Here is a 15700-nt window from a genome sequence, read left to right on the forward strand (position 1 = left end):
TTTCTTTTTTTCTTTTTGACAGGCAGAGTGGACAGTGAGAGAGACAAAGAGAAAGGTCTTCCTTTTGCCGCTGGTTCACCCTCCAATGGCCGCCGCGGCCGGCGTACTGTGGCCGGTGCACCACGCTGATCCGAAGCCAGGAGCCAGATGCTTCTCCTGGTCTCCCATGGGGTGCAGGGCCCAAGCACTTGGCCATCCTCCACTGCACTCCTGGGCCACAGCAGAGAGCTGGCCTGGAAGAGGGGCAACCGGGACAGAATCCAGCGCCCCGACCGGGATTAGAACCCGGTGTGCCAGCGCCACAAGGCGGAGGATTAGCCTAGTGAGCCACAGTGCCAGCCATCTTTGTCATTTTAATTGATTGAAGTATGACTTAGATACTACAAAATGCACAGGTTTTCATGTTAACAATTCCTTGGCTTTTGACAGATGTATACGCCAGCCCCAACCTACACCCCTAACAGGCCTGTCACTCTGGAAATTTCCCTCATGCTCTCTCCCAATCCAACACCACCATTGGAGAGTTTTGAAAAAAAAGTAAAAAAAAAAAAATATGGTCCTGGCTGTTAACAGAATAGGCATGCAGGTCACGGCAGACTGGCCTTTTGTGAGTAAAACAATCAGAAATGAATGCAATCCACCTCGTGATCCATACCAAATGGCATGCTTCCGCTTACCACTCAACCTGCATTGAAAGAGAAACGCATTAAAATGTCATCTGGGGAATTCGCTGAAAATTCAAACACCTGGGCCTGCTCCAGCACCACTAAATCAGAAGCATTTTGGCACAGGCCTCAGGAATGCAGGTTCATAAATGTCCCCAGGAATTCTGGTGTGGAGCAGGGGCAGAGGGTGGCATGAAGCACAGCATGGAGTCCTTGAGGATCTGGTCTGCTGGACAGAGATCAGCACTGGCCAGGGATGAAGTGGAGTGCTGAGAAGTGTGGGGACTTGATCAGGGTCATATGGTGAAGTCGTGGCATAGCTGGCATTTCTTGGGAAGCAGCAGGAAAGGCCAGGGTCACAACCAACTCCATGGGGACATTGGTCCTTGAGTTGTCGTTGAGTTAATAGAAAGCACATGCCCAGAGCTAGGCTGCCTCCCAGACATCACCCTGCTTAACAGAGCCACAGGAGCAGCAGGTGGGGACTGGGTGTCTGAGAGGAAGCTGGAAAGGAAACTGCCCCTTGGCTGGCACCGCGGCTCACTAGGCTAATCCTTTCCTTGCGGCGCCAGCATCCCAGGTTCTAGTCCCGGTTGGGGCATCGGATTCTGTCCTGGTTGCTCCTCTTCCAGGCCAGCTCTCTTCTGTGGCCCGGGAGTGCAGTGGAGGATGGCCCAAGTCCTTGGGCCCTGCACCCGCATGGGAGACCAGGAGGAAGCACCTGGCTCCTGGCTTTGGATCGGCGCAGCGAGCTAGCTGTAACGTGCTGGCTATAGCGGCCACTTCAGGGGTGAACCAACGGAAAAAGGAAGACCTTTCTCTCTGTCTCTCTCTCTCTCACTGTCTAACTCTGACTGTCAAAAAAAAAAAAAAAGAAAGAAAGAAAGAAAGAGCCCCTTTCACCCTACAGTCACTGGCCTGTGCAGCCCCCCAGCCCTCAGGACAACATAATCGATCCCTGCCCTGAGTCTTCTCCCAACCTGACAGTGAGTTCTAGTGCTGGAGCTGTTTCCCACGAAGGCAGCAGACTCACTACTGGCTGAGAAAGGTCAGTCCAGAGAACTCATCACCCAGTGGAGTCCTTCTTGCCATCCGCTGAACATGTAAACCAGTAATCAGAATCACTGATGCCATCGATCAGTGGTACAACTGGGAGCTCGATCAGAGGCTGTGCAGTAGCAGGTCGGTATGTCAAGTAGCATTGTCTTTTCTCCATGCAGACAACTCCAAACAGCTGGAAAATCACTGGAGAGAATTGTCATGCATCCAATGAACTTTTGATCCACCCAAGTGTCAATTTGTACCCAGTGAGCAGGCCTCCTGTGCACAAGACTATAGACGTGGCAGAAAGCCAATACTCCCCAGAAAAGCAGGGTCCCATTACTTCTCTTCCTCACTTCCCTCAACCAACGGTAATGCTAACTGAATGACCAGAGCCCCGGGTCCTGCTTAAAGGGTGGGCCAGGACCAGAATCCAAGGGGAGACAAGACTCAACAGCAGCCCTCTGACCCTGCCCAATGTCCCTGCCCCCAGACAAGGGCTATGACTTGCATCATAGTCATTACCATGGCAACAGGCACAGGTTCTCGAGCCTCTAGCTCCTACCCACCCCATGACAATTCCTGCTGCTCCCAATATGGCTCAGTGAGATGAGATTCCATTCAGGGGTCTCCATACGCACCCTAGTGACATCTAATAGACCTGCTGTAACAGGAAGCAGATGGTGAGGTGTCAAGAGGCTTAGGACCCCTCTCTGGACCCTGTTGGGATCCCACTGCTCCATGATCCCTGGCAAGTCACCTCCATTTTGGGGCTTTGGTTTCCTCGTGTTAAATACTCACGTGTTAAATACAGTTGCCTTCCAGCTCAATTACAGAATCGTGGATTACAGCCTGCCCCTCCCAAACCAAGGACCTTGGATTTGTTTTGTTTTCTTTCCTGTTGGGTGCATATCCATTGGGCACACGGCCAAGATGGGTAAAGGTCTCGCAGTCATTCAGGTATGAGGCTGGACACCTGTGTGTATATGATTCTTAAACGGTAGAGCTCTTTCCTTGTTTATCTTCCCATCCTGAAGACAAATAGGTGTTCAATAAATGCTTGTAAAATCAGTGGGCAATCATAAAAGAAGCAGGGTTCCGTGTGACCTCATCCCATTTGGCTCCCTCTTCAGCAGAATAGAGTACCCACCAACAAAAATTAAAACCTCATTGCCATCATTACTGTACTCTGGAGAAAGTAGTAAGGGTCTAGAGAGAGACCTAATCCACAACCCTCAGAAACCCCTCTTACAGTCCCTGTCCTCTGCTCCCCAGCTATCTCCCACCTACTGCTCTTGCTGAACCTCTTACCTTGGAAACCCTCAACGAATTCACCTTCCTTTATTTGACATCACGAAAGCCACGTGTGGGCCAAGGAAGACTGAATGTTCCTTACAGGCAGGGGAGAAGTAGAAGCAAAGACAGAACTGCTTTTAGCACCCCAGAGCTAAGATTAGGGTGGGAGGAAAAGAAGTCGAAGAGGAAAGATTAAGAAGCCTTATTTATTAACTGTTTTCTTTATCACCAGTAAGTGTGGTAGTGAGTGAATGAATGTTGGGGTGCTGTCTGCACCATCTGCTTTGTAAATCATTTCCCCACATGTCCACGGTTTCGAAAGAGTTACCTGGGTGCTGGTCTTGGCAGGAGTCAGTGTCCACAGCCACTGAATGCCAACATACCGGCCGTCATTCCAAATATGCACCAACATTGCTCTCTGTCACGGAGACTCAGGGCTTCAGTGAGTCAGCAAACAACACAAGCAAAGTGGCCAACGACTCTGTGACCTCAGGCACCCATCCAACATCTGTAGGATTCTGTTACACGGAGAAAGTTAGGCATGTGAAGCAAGGATCCCACCACAGGGCCTGGAAGTGCAGAGCCCATTCCTCCATCAAGTGCAGGTGATGAAGGTTGTGGTGAGTTTTAAAGGACATAATAATAAAACACAAAAATTGGGCAAAAATCTTGGCCAAGAGCCAGCACCCAATGATTGTCATGATTGCTAATGACACTGTGACTCTCCAATGTTTCTCTGAGCTTGAGTAGCCCAGGAATCTCGGAGTGTTGTTTGGCTTAAACTGGAAGTTACTTAGCTGCAGAAGGTTAGTACACGGAGGGCTGTCATTTGACAGGGTCTGGAGTGGGAAAGACCCCATGGAGCCCCTGTTTGATGAGCTAAATCCATCAGTTCTAGTTGGGAAGAGAAAAAATACGTGTACTAGAACTACAAAAGAGGAAACAAACATTTCCCAATTCAAAAGAGGGAATCAACAACATTCACTATTGGGCTGGAGGACTTCCCCCTTCACCTGTCAAGGGGCCAGTGTTTCGCTGCAGGAAAGTGATAAGGGAGAGCCCTTATCAGTTGGCAACTGATCCTACAACACCGCTTAGGTGAGAAGGCTGGGACCAAGGTCTGGAGACAAACCCTGCCTTCTTCCCCACCGTGTTTAAGGCCATCTGTATGACCCTGTGCCTCGCAGGTGGGATTTAGTTGTCTTCAGTAGCTTCAAGGACTGTTCTAGATCTTTCCCAGTTTAAGGCCAGCAAGGCTGCATGAAAGCAGAAGCAGTTTCCAGGGACTGCCAGGTGTCCAGCTGCTTCTCTGTTTGCTCTTGTGTTATGTCTACTAGTAACAACGCCTCCTGTGTGTGTTTGTTCCCCTGTAGGTATGTGAGATTATGTCAGCCCTGCACCAGACTCAACCCTGAAAGGACTTTGCAAGGAAAGGGGTCAGTTGACCAGTCCTGACCTACCCCGTGCTAACTTCTGGACATGGGCTTTTCCTCATTCCATCCCAACTAAACAGACGGAAGAAACATACAAAGAAGGAACTTTCGAGAGCAGCAAAGACTCAAGGATCAGCCTATGAAAGTGGGGCTGGGGAAAAACAAAAGCCCGGACCAAGCTCATGGCGGAAGAGGACAGCTCTGCGATCCCTGCCCAGGGCAGGTAACCTCGGATGGGAGCAGCGCCAGCTCCCATGTGTTTTCTCCAAGCTGTTGACATACCTCCCGACAGGTAGCTCCAGGAGTGAGTAACCCTTAAGAGACCCAACTAATCTATCTACCCAAGAGAAACCCTGGAAGTTGAAAGGATTTGTTTTTCATTGTGAGTGAGGGTTTTAAAGAGCCCAGAAGGGCTCTCATAAAAACCCACTATCAGCCCTTGTTGACTTATCCAAGTTCTCCTATCATGAGATAAGAGAGCCTGGTGAGGGGAGCTGGGCCTTTGGAAGCTGTAGTGCTTTGATTCCTCTGTTTACTACTTCAGTGAGCGATGGCAAATGATTTAATTTCTCTTAGGCTCACTTTCATTACCTGCAAATAATAATTAGACATTTAAAATATAATAAGTGTATTATAGGATTGTTGTGAAAAGTAAATATGAGATAATAGGTGTCAAGTTCTCAGCACCCTGTTTGCCAGAACAGCCCTTCATAAAAGTTACCCATTGCTCGCCAGCTGATAAATGGCCCTTTCTGTCTAGGCCTTCACCTCTGATGCCCTTTGCCTCGCAAAAAGTGGTTGGTTGGGACTTTGCTTATGGTCTTCCAGGAAGGAAGGAGTCATGTACCTGCAGTAACTGTCATAGGAATAAACACACTGGGGCCAGTGTTCTGACACAGGGGGTTAAGTCTCCACTTAACCATTTGTGGCACCGGCATCCCCTTATCCGAGCCCTGGTTCGAGACCCAGCTGCTTTGTTTCTGATCTGGCTCCCTGGCATCAGGGAAGGCAACAGATGATGGTTCAAGTCCTTGGGCCCCAGCCACCCATGTGGGAGACTGGGATGGAGTTCCTGGATCCTGGCTTCAGCCTGGCCCAGCCCTGGCTGCTGTAGACATTTGGGGACTTAATCGGCAGCTGAGATCTCTCTCACTCTCTGTCTCTCTCGGTAACCCTTCATCTGCCCCCGGCCCCCAACTCTGCCTTTCAACAAATAAATCTTAAAAAAAAAAAAAAAGACATACTATTATTTGTGCAAATCAATCAGCAAAGCCTCCACCAGAAGCACCTGAACCTTGAAAAGAACAATGACAGCACGTGGAACTCAAAGACCTGGCTGTCCGTTAACCTTTGTGGTTACTGGGTGAATTCTAGGCTTCAGATTCCTCCATCACATCAGAATCCAACATACGCAACCTGGGAAAGTGAGACCTGAAACAAATACATTTCGAAGTGTGGGCTGTTTCCCCCAGAGATAAAGTTGCTAAGGGGTGATTTGGTTCCTGGCTTCAGGGAGTAAAGACTCTTTTCTGGAAGAACTGCACAACCAGATTTTTTATTTTACTGTTCACAATATCCTCCGTTAGTTTATGAAATAGACAAGCATCGGGTAGAATGGGATAAAGTGGGAAAGGACATGAGCAAAATGCTGAGCTAAGGGGAGTGGAGGCCTCCTCTATCCCAGGGCTCTAGAAAGACTTGGCTGGGTAAAAAATCACTTTTGAATTGTTTCTTAAAGAACAAAGGAAGTTTGTTAGAAGGAAACAAGAAAATAGTGCAAAGCCAGGTGGAGAAAGCAGAAAGAAGGAATAAAAGCATAACAGGTGTTTCAGGTGTAACAACAGCAGAGGAAACATATATGTGTACACACAACACTCACACATCGAATAAGATGCAGCCAGAGTCTACTGTGGAATGTTCAGAATAAGAAAGGAGGAGGAAGGAACCAGTGTCAAATATAAGAGTGGAGACAGGTGCATCAAAAGGAGGAATTTTGTGGCCGGCGCCGTGGCTCAATAGGCTAGTCCTCCACCTAGCGACTCCGGCACACCGGGTTCTAGTCCCGGTCAGGGCGCCGGATTCTGTCCCGGTTGCTCCTCTTCCAGTCCTGCTCTCTGCTGTGGCCAGGGAGTGCAGTGGAGGATGGCCCAAGTGCTTGGGCCCTGCACCCCATGGGAGACCAGGAGAAGCACCTGGCTCCTGGCTTTGGATCAGCGTGATGCGCCGGCCACAGTGCGCCGGCCATGGCGGCCATTGAAGGGTGAACCAACGGCAAAGGAAGACCTTTCTCTCTGTCTCTCTCTCTCTCACTGTCCACTCTGCCTGTCAAAAATAAATAAATAAATAAATAAATAAAAAGGAGGAATTTCTCTCAAGACACAAATGCTTGCCCAGCACATTGGCAAATATTCAAAAGAGGGAGTAGGGAGGTAAGAATTAATTCCTTGAGGATCCCAAGAACCAGAGATAAACTGGGCTATGCACTTGCTTGCCTTTGTCCCCAACATATGTGTTTGAGATTTAACGGCAAGTGAAAAATTAAAGTCAACCCAAGGGAGTAGATGACTCTAGTGGTTTTGCCCATGTGATGACGTGAGATGTTGGGGAACAAAGGTGTACCTTTTTGCCACTTTGGTTTAATTATTAAAAGAACGTTTTTGTTTTTTTCCTAATTTCAATAGACATATTTGTTGTTGTTTATGATATGGAAATGAAAGCTTCAAGACAGGCATAAAACTTGCTATTTGTGTTCTATAGGGAACACAATAAGGGGACTGGCTCTCGGCCTGTCCATTTGTGCTTAGAAATCGTTGCACACACAGGGGATCAGACAAAATGATTCTCCTATAATTTTTATGATTCTTATATGAATATGTTTTAGGCTTTCCGATTTAACTCAAGTCCACATCAAATTTATTTTTAATGAGTTGTTGCAGGTAAAGTAGAATCCTGGTGCATTTATGACCCTTGGGTCTCTTTTGCCATTAAGCTACTCACTCCTTCATCTTATCGTGAGTTGTGCTTTCCTGTTTGTGTAGTTAACAGGCTTGTGTTTCCTGGGTGGTTTTCGTGCAGTCATAATAAGGTGCTCATGCTAAAGCCATTCCTTCAGTTCTTGTTATTTCTGTCCCCCAAACTAGCTAGCAGGGCCTTGACTTTCTGTCCTACCAGCCACTTCCTTGCATTATTGAGTCATTGCCAGTTACTCTGAAACTCTAAGCATGGCCTGGAAAAAGTGCGCCCCACGCATGCACACACACACACACACACACACACCCCTTGGGGTCCTCTGGGGGTTTCTATCCAGGCATCTGTGTGACACATCCCTATACAGGATCTCCGGAGCACCTGCCAACCTGAGGGTGAGGCGAGACTAGCCTTAAAGGTATCAGCAGTCCCCTCCCACCCCTTCACGCCGACAGACCTTCACTCATGCCTTGTGCAAACATTGTGCTCCAGGATACAGAGATGAATTAGACACATCCCCTGCCCCCAGGGCTTCTCTCGCCCTTCTAGAACGCTCCAGAGGAGCCGCCTGGTTGAGTGACCTCATGGCTGACATCATGGGAATCTGCCCAATCTCATTTGGTTTGCTCAATAAATATTTGTTGAGCTCGTACTATTTGCCAAGAACCGTGCTGGGTGCTGGGATACAAGACCTCAAGGAGCTTACTGCTGAGTGGAAGACAGATAAATACATGGGCAGTTACACCACAGTGTGATAAGAGTTAAAATAGGTGAAAGCATCAGACCTCAGATGTTATACGGAGGTTCTGGGTTATTTATTGATCCCCACCTGCCAAGGAGTTATCAGCTAAATTCACCAAAGCATTTCTGTTATCTTCCAGGTAAAAACAATCTAGCTCACCTGAGTGTCTTCACAGTGGCCCTAAACTACCTTCAGACCCGACTTTCAGAGCAAACCAGCTGGGCTGGCTGGAGGAATGAATGCAGATGTGTCTCAGGATTCAAAGAAGTGCAGGACAGGAGAAGCTGCCTGTCCTGTCCTTCAGGAACTCAGTCAACGCCAAGAGCAGCAGCCTAGGAAGAGACAACACAGGCCAGGCACCAAAGAAATGTCTTTTCCTTTCATCCCAGTGACCCAAATCCACAGGCCCCACTAATGTTTGTTTTGACTTCTTGGATCTGGAAGCCTAGGGCAGTTCATGTGCGGTGGGCTGTTTAGCTGACAAATCTTTTAATGGACGAATTAGCAAGCTTCTTATGTGGTCACCTGATAGGCCAGACTTCCTGAGACACATACACACAAACAGAGGCTCCCGACACCGCCCCAAACTGCACCCAGAGCTTGATCACGCTGTGATAAAGATCTGGGATAATCTTGAGTTCCCGCTAGCTGGGTGTCTGTTTTCATACCAAGGAAAAGATTCACAGGGAAAGGCAAATATGCATCATGAATGCAGCTCATGTTAGCAGTGTTCTCGGAGGAAATTCAAGATGAGAATGGGGGTGGATCTTCCTTTCAACGTTTCAAGGGCACCTGCTTGTGCTGGGCTTGATAATGTCAAATAATCGAGAGTTGGTGTTAGAGCAAACCTGTCCTCCCTCATGGTCCCCTTATTCTGAGATGCTCTTTCCCACTCTCCTTTTTCACTCAAACAAGTGCCTGCAAAGCGGACCAGAGTCATTGTTGAACCTCATCCTCCAAGGAAATAAACCCCTTGCTCTCTGATAATTCCTGCCGATGCACTGCATAATGCCGTTACCTAACATCAGAGCTGAGTGTGGTGGAGAGTTACGCACAAAGCACTTCAAAATGTTCATGGAGAAACAGGAAGTAAAGCAGTCTTTAGAAAGTTCATATAAAAAGTTTATTTTATTGGAAGCACATGGATTTCAAAATATCTTGCACCAGAGTAAGCTTACCTTTGAATTCGATTTTCTATGAATGTTTTGAAGACTCCTTGCATGTGTGTGAGCCCCTCCTGTCGCTTTCCTGACTGGACGCGCTCACCACCCACCTGCTGGACATTTGTAAAGTACAGTGTCACACACTACATTGTCAAAGACCATTAGAAGAGAATTCTTGTAGCTTTTCTGCTTTCCTTTAGTTCCTTGGGATTGAAGTACAAAATCCCGCTGAGAACTCCACTCAAGGCTGCAGGCGAGCTGTTGGGGGAGAAAAAACAGCAAGAGAAATGTTTCCAAGTGACAGAAAAGTTCTGGATGCACTTTAGCGTTTCCAAAGCCTGCATTTCGTAGGATGTAAAATGTGCTAATCCCCACCTTGTGATGCTGTTATTAGGGCTGGAGAGAACACAGGGAAAGGACCTTCTGCTGAGCTTAGGACGTACAAGGCACTCAAAAACTAGAAGCCGGGGCTGGTGCTGTGGCTCACTTGGTTGATCCTCCGCCTGGAGCATTGGCATCCCATGTGGACACTGGGTTCTAGTCCCGGTTGCTCCTCTTCCAGGCCAGCTCTCTGCTGTGGCCCGGGAGTGCAGTGGAGGATGGCCCAAGTGCTTGGGCCCTGCACCCCATGGGAGACCAGGAGGAAGCACCTGGCTCCTGGCTTCAGATCGGCACAGTGTCAGCCATGGCGGCCATTTGGGGAGTGAACCGGTGGAGGGGGGACCTTTCTCTCTCACTCTCTCTCTCTCTCACTAACTCTGTCAAATAAATAAATAAATAAAATTTAAAAAAAATTAGAAGCCACTATCATTATCATTGCCGTGCGTATCATTTGTAGTTTCTTGTTTTCTGTTTTAATTGGCAGCACAGGCACTCCTGATCCAGCAAGATACAGCTCCCAACACTGCTGTATTTGCTCATAGTTGGTGATACAAGAGGGGCAGGCCAGAGGGAAGGGCGTTGGGGGTGGTACCACAGTGAAGAAAAGGCACAGGAAAGCGAGCTCCCGGTTCCTCCTCCCGCCAGGGGCGTTTTTATACGTTATATTCTATGTGTTCCAAAACCCTTTCTTACACCACTGCCCATTTCCCTCTCTCTCCTCACTTTTCTTCACTCTCTGCCCTGCTCTCTGAGTTGTCACCACTGCAACTTGCCCTCTAGGTTCCCAACCCAAAGAGGCGCTCAGCTACCTGCCCGAGAAGTCCAGCACCACAGCCCAGAAGGATGGGCAACCTCGCAGGCATGACCATGCTCAGTTGCCTCCGTTGCCTTCCCAGGGCTCCTGTGGCCTGGAAGTCTGTTTTCCAGAGCCCAATTTTGTATAGCCAGGAAGGGATTGGACCCACACTCTCCCGCTGTTCTTCCGTAAGGAAAGGCTCATCGATAACACATTCACTGATTACATTACCTCTCCTTTTCAAGCCAAAGATAGAATGACTATGTTGTTTACAAACAACTTCCCACCACAATGGTGAAAACTGGAAGGGGCCCTTAGTTGCAGACTAGGTTGTCATTCTAAAGTTCCATTTTTACTTATGGTTTCCTTCTATACAACCTCACTCATTCCTTCAATGTGTATTAATTATTTTTCAGCTTTTTATTTAATTGCTTTCATTTTATTGGAAAGGTAAAGAGATGGAGAGACCACTCACCTACTGGTTCACTCCACAAATGCTCACAACAGGCGGGGCTGGGTCGTGCCAAAGCCAGGAACAGGGAACTCAATCTGGGATTCCCATGTCAGCAGTAGGGACCCAGGTACTTGCACTATCGTCTGCTGCCTGCCAGGAACATATTAGCATGAAGTTAGACTAGAGACAGAGTAGCTGGGACTTGAATCAGGCACTCAGATATGGGATGCAGGCATCCCAAGCTGTGACTTAGCCTCTGTGCCACACACCCACCTACTGTGTATCTATTAGTTACCCACCTGGTGCTAGAGACCATTCTAGGCTCCTGAGGACTTCTGTTCTCACAGGAGAGAAGCAGAGAGTAAACAAACATGGAAACTGCAAAGCGAAGAGACTCGAGTCAGGGGAGAGGGACTGAAAGTGAAGGAACCCTCACCGAGAAAGGTGGCAGTAGATGGTTACCATCAAGAAGGCAGCATCTGAGAGGAGACTTGAGGGCAAAACCTGAGTTAGATGGGCATCCTAGGGAAGGAAGTTTTCTCGTAATAGCTTCTGATGAACTTTACTACATATTTGGAGCTACCTGGGACATGTTGGTCTTGTATGCCTCCAGGATACTCACTTTCTCTAGTAAATTGTCTAATCACACTAAGCAGAAAAGGGATGAATGGCTGAATCCAATAGGTACCACAGAGCGGTAGCCTCTGGTCACACTGCTGGCAGGAAAGGCGCCAGTGATCTACTGCTGATTGCTGTCAAACAGTCTGCTTTTACTGTCTCCCTGTCCACATCTGCTCGGAGTGGAGCTGAGCATGGAGGACAGTCACAAAGGCAGCAGCATGGTGAGCCACCTCATCTCACCCTAGATGGATCTGGCTCACCAGTTAACATGCCCATCTCATAGTGCAGTCTGGGTTCGATTCCTGGCTCCAACTCCTGACCCCAACTTCCTGTCGATGTGCATCCTGGGAGACAATGCTGATGACTCAAGTGGTGGGTCCCTGCCAACCACATGGGAGACCTGAATTAACTCCTGACTCAAAGCTTTACCTCCCAACCCTTGGAGGCATTTGAGGAGTTAACCAATGGATGGGAGCTTGCTCAAACTGTCTCCCTCTCCCTCTCTTTTACTCTGCCTCTTAAATCAATTGATCCATTCATTTTTTTAAAAAAAAAAACCTATAAAAAGCAATGAGGGACCTCAATAAATTGTCATTGAAGTCCATGGAAGGCAGAAAAAGAGCTGAAAATGAGGGCTGAAGGCTGGAACCAATTTACCTTATTGTTCTAGAACAATCTTGCACAGTGCCTGTTTTATGGCAGGTGTTTAATTAACCTTCTGAGTGGTTGAACAAATCATTCCCTGTGTGTTTCCTCCAGGCTGGCTTTTCATGCTAATTGTAAAGAAATTATGTCTCACTGTGTTCTTTAAGATAGCCAGGGAATGAAATCTCGTTCTATTGTTTAGTCTTAGCATCAACTGCGTAGCAATTCTTGCTGGAAGTCTTTATCAATATTTTTGAGGCCTCAGCAGCTACTGTAGGTTTAAAAATGATCATATTGTCACCTCATCCCCGTTTCTTTTTCTTAAACTTCTAATTCCCCCAGAAAAATCCTAATGAGATGCTTGGATCCTGAAACAAAGCCTTAATGAGTGAGCTCTTGTTACCACCCTCGGGATGTTGACAAGGTCCCTCCTCTGCTGTGAGTCTCCCACCAGGAGCTGGCAGGGCTCCTACCACCCAGAAAGTGATAGACAAAGCTACTTGAAGATGCCTTGCCCGTAGGGGGAATACAAACCAGGAAGGCAGGGCCACCTCCAGAGTAGTGAGATAACCTGCTAGCCTGTGGGGAGGGCTCCTCTCCCTGTGTTTCCTAACCACAGCTCACTGGAGTGGCAGAGGAGAAAGCTCAAGCCCCAATTAGTCACCTGAAGCCTGCTGACTTTATGTTCTTGATAATTGCATAGTAATAACTCAAAGGGCAGATACCCCCTGTTTCCTAGACCAGAGTAAAGGAGAAAATAGACCAGTATGGAAGAAATGCAGTTGGCCAGAGGAAGCATTGATTTAGGCTCCATTCTCTACTGCTCAGCATTTCTAAATCCAGATTCTATGAGCAATGACAAGACAATTACACCCTCCATGGTCTGTGACAGAGCAGGTGCACCAAGACGAAGATTCTGACCTCTTGACTTAGAGATCATTTCTTTCAAAATCAGAATCACACACTCCTATTTGGTAAGCTAGGCTCTCTGCTGATTGAAGGTGCTACAAGGATAGCAAATACGGAATGTAGCCTCCTTAAGTTCACATAACGAATGCCATGCTCCTGAATCACACCCGGGACACACCCAGGCCCCATAGAAACAAGTCACTCCCCGCTGCGTGCCTTCATCCGTGTGCTTCTTCCGTAGGCTGACTTCACTAGAGATTGGGTTTCCCTTCTCTCACTCCTATGGTCACTGGGAGGATCATTTACAGAAACCTATCTAGGAGGCCAAGGCACAGAGCCCAGCTGGAGACAGGTGGAGTGAGGTGGGATCTTCCTTCAGGGTATGTTGGACGGGAACCAGCAGGTGCTCCAAATACCTTTTCCTGAGACCTGGTAATGTATCCTTAGCTCAATACCAGGACTCTTAAAACTACAATAATTTTAAGAAAGTCTAAATCTCACAGACTCAACGGGAAAAAAATTACAGAGAAATTAAGAGAGAAAAAAAGGAAGTTATCAAAAGGACGAAGAAAACACATTTCACCCATTCGCGTGTTTTTCATGATTTATTGCTCTGAAAAGCCTTTTAAAAGAAAAGGAAAAAGTGGTTGGCACTTTCTCATACAACCTAGGGCACAAATCTGTACCTACACACATAATTTATGTAAATTGTTTGAATTAGAATATATTTGACAAACATTTCCTCACTAACTACTCAAGCCTCAGTGAGAAGGCCTGGGGACTGAAGCACAATCATAAATCTTTCATTTGCATATGTGCATCAGATAACTAGAACAAAAACAAAAACCAGCAACACATGTCAGCTTTGCCTACAGGGCGGCTCTGTCTGGGTTAGTTGGTGGTGAGACTTGCATCCTGTCCACCAAGAGTCCATGAGCTGTACCTTTTCTTCATGTAACTGGCAAAGTAAAAATACCAAGTTTCAGCAGGTGAGTGAAATGTATTCATTCATCAACACAATAGCGGACTTGGTTGTCTCTCTTTTTCCTTTTTGGATTTAAGACTGTTGTAGGCTATTGCTTTCAGAACAGCCAGGATCATAAATATTGATCCATGTTTAGTGACTCAAAGGATACGTGATCTTTCTGTTGACCATGACCCAGCAAGCCATTTGGAAGCTAAGTCCATGCAGTGAGCAATACATTTCCTCAAGGCCTAAGAAGGGCCTCCCCTAAGAGGCCAGGAATGAATGCAGAAATGAGTGGGTGATTCTGAAAGGCCATCCAGACCAGGTGAAGACACTTGAATTCATTACTTTCAAGAAGCAGAACACAACTGTCTCAACTCATGGGGCGCGTATTTCAAAGACTCTGGGCCTGTGACTGACACTGAAGTGCTCCGGGAAGGGCCTCATGGAAGAAGCCTGTAGGGAGCAGGTGGCACCCTCAGCTGACTCGCCACATCATTCACCCGCTCCTCCCTGCGTGCATTCCTCCAGCAAATGTTTACCACCGTCCCCACCACAAGGCTCTGTGACAGGAGAGGTGGAGGATCCTCTCGCTCACCTCCGTGGCATCAGGAAAAGAGCGCACACATGCTGCTGTTCTCTTCCGCTCCCTTTTTGACGCATGCAGCAGCCACCTGATTCAGGGGAAGCAATGACTGAGTTTGCTGTGGGGATTTATTCATATTCCCGCGGAACAGTGCTTTTCCCTCTCAGCACCGTCCCTATTTTAGACCAGCTAGTTCTTTGCTATTGCCTGGCCCACTCACTACAAGATGGCTGGCAATGACCTTCATCCCTACCATTCGATGCCAATACCACCATCGCCCCAGGTGTGACCATCAAAAATGTCAACTGCCCCTTGGAGAGAAAGCAATCATCCTTGGTTGAGAAACAACTGACATAGAAGAGGTGAGCCACGGAGGTGTGATGGACCACTGGGTAGGGAGGGAATTAGAGAGTTTTGGAAATGGGGTGGGTATGCACATGTTTTAATGGGTGGTGTGGAATTTCAGCTGCTCAGTGATTTTTTAACACTATTTTAAAATATTTTCTATTTGTTTGGATATAAAAAGTAGCAAGCAAACAACTATCCTACATTTACAGCAAGACACAGGCTACATGAGAGTAGTTTACAGAGCCCCATCCGAGAACTGAGGATGTAAGACACCTGAATGAAATAATTTCAGGAGACAGAAGACCACAGCTGCTTTGAACTTGATCTGAGGGTGGATGAAGGAGAAGGCTGTGGGTGAGTGAGTGTTCAGCTGAACTTTCAATGAGCTTTTGACATCCACTGAGATGAGATGGAAGTCTCCAAGGGCTACAGTTGCAAATGCAGTCAGCACCATTCTCCTACTGCCTTAGGGGGACTTGCTGAGAACACAGAGGTAGTTCACAGTCAGCTGGGGGCAGGAATGTCTACCATGAGAGACATGGGGCCTTCCACAAGTGCAAGGCTGGGGTTACCAAGGGCTGGAGACAGGGCAGGAGCACTGATAGAATCCCAACAAAGCCCTCAGGGCCTCCCTTGGAAGCAGAGCAGAAGTTGGGATGGGCCCCAGAAATACTCCAGGTCCTTGC

The 15700-nt window shown here is 47.6% G+C and overlaps 1 long non-coding RNA gene across 2 annotated transcripts; it reads left to right on the forward strand.

The window, feature by feature from the left end:
- The first annotated feature begins 2257 nt into the window (after nt 1-2257).
- LOC127493097 (uncharacterized) lies at nt 2258-10045 on the forward strand. Of its 2 annotated transcripts, XR_007923074.2 has the most exons (3): nt 2258-2666; nt 4376-4739; nt 8284-10045. It is a non-coding gene; the product is annotated as an uncharacterized lncRNA (long non-coding RNA). The 2 variants fall into 2 exon arrangements; XR_011389052.1 differs by lacking the exon at nt 8284-10045 and having other exon boundaries at nt 4376-4741.
- The last annotated feature ends 5655 nt before the right edge of the window (nt 10046-15700 follow it).

Source organism: Oryctolagus cuniculus, chromosome 5 (assembly GCF_964237555.1).
Source record: "Oryctolagus cuniculus chromosome 5, mOryCun1.1, whole genome shotgun sequence".
NCBI classification, from domain to species: domain Eukaryota; kingdom Metazoa; phylum Chordata; class Mammalia; order Lagomorpha; family Leporidae; genus Oryctolagus; species Oryctolagus cuniculus.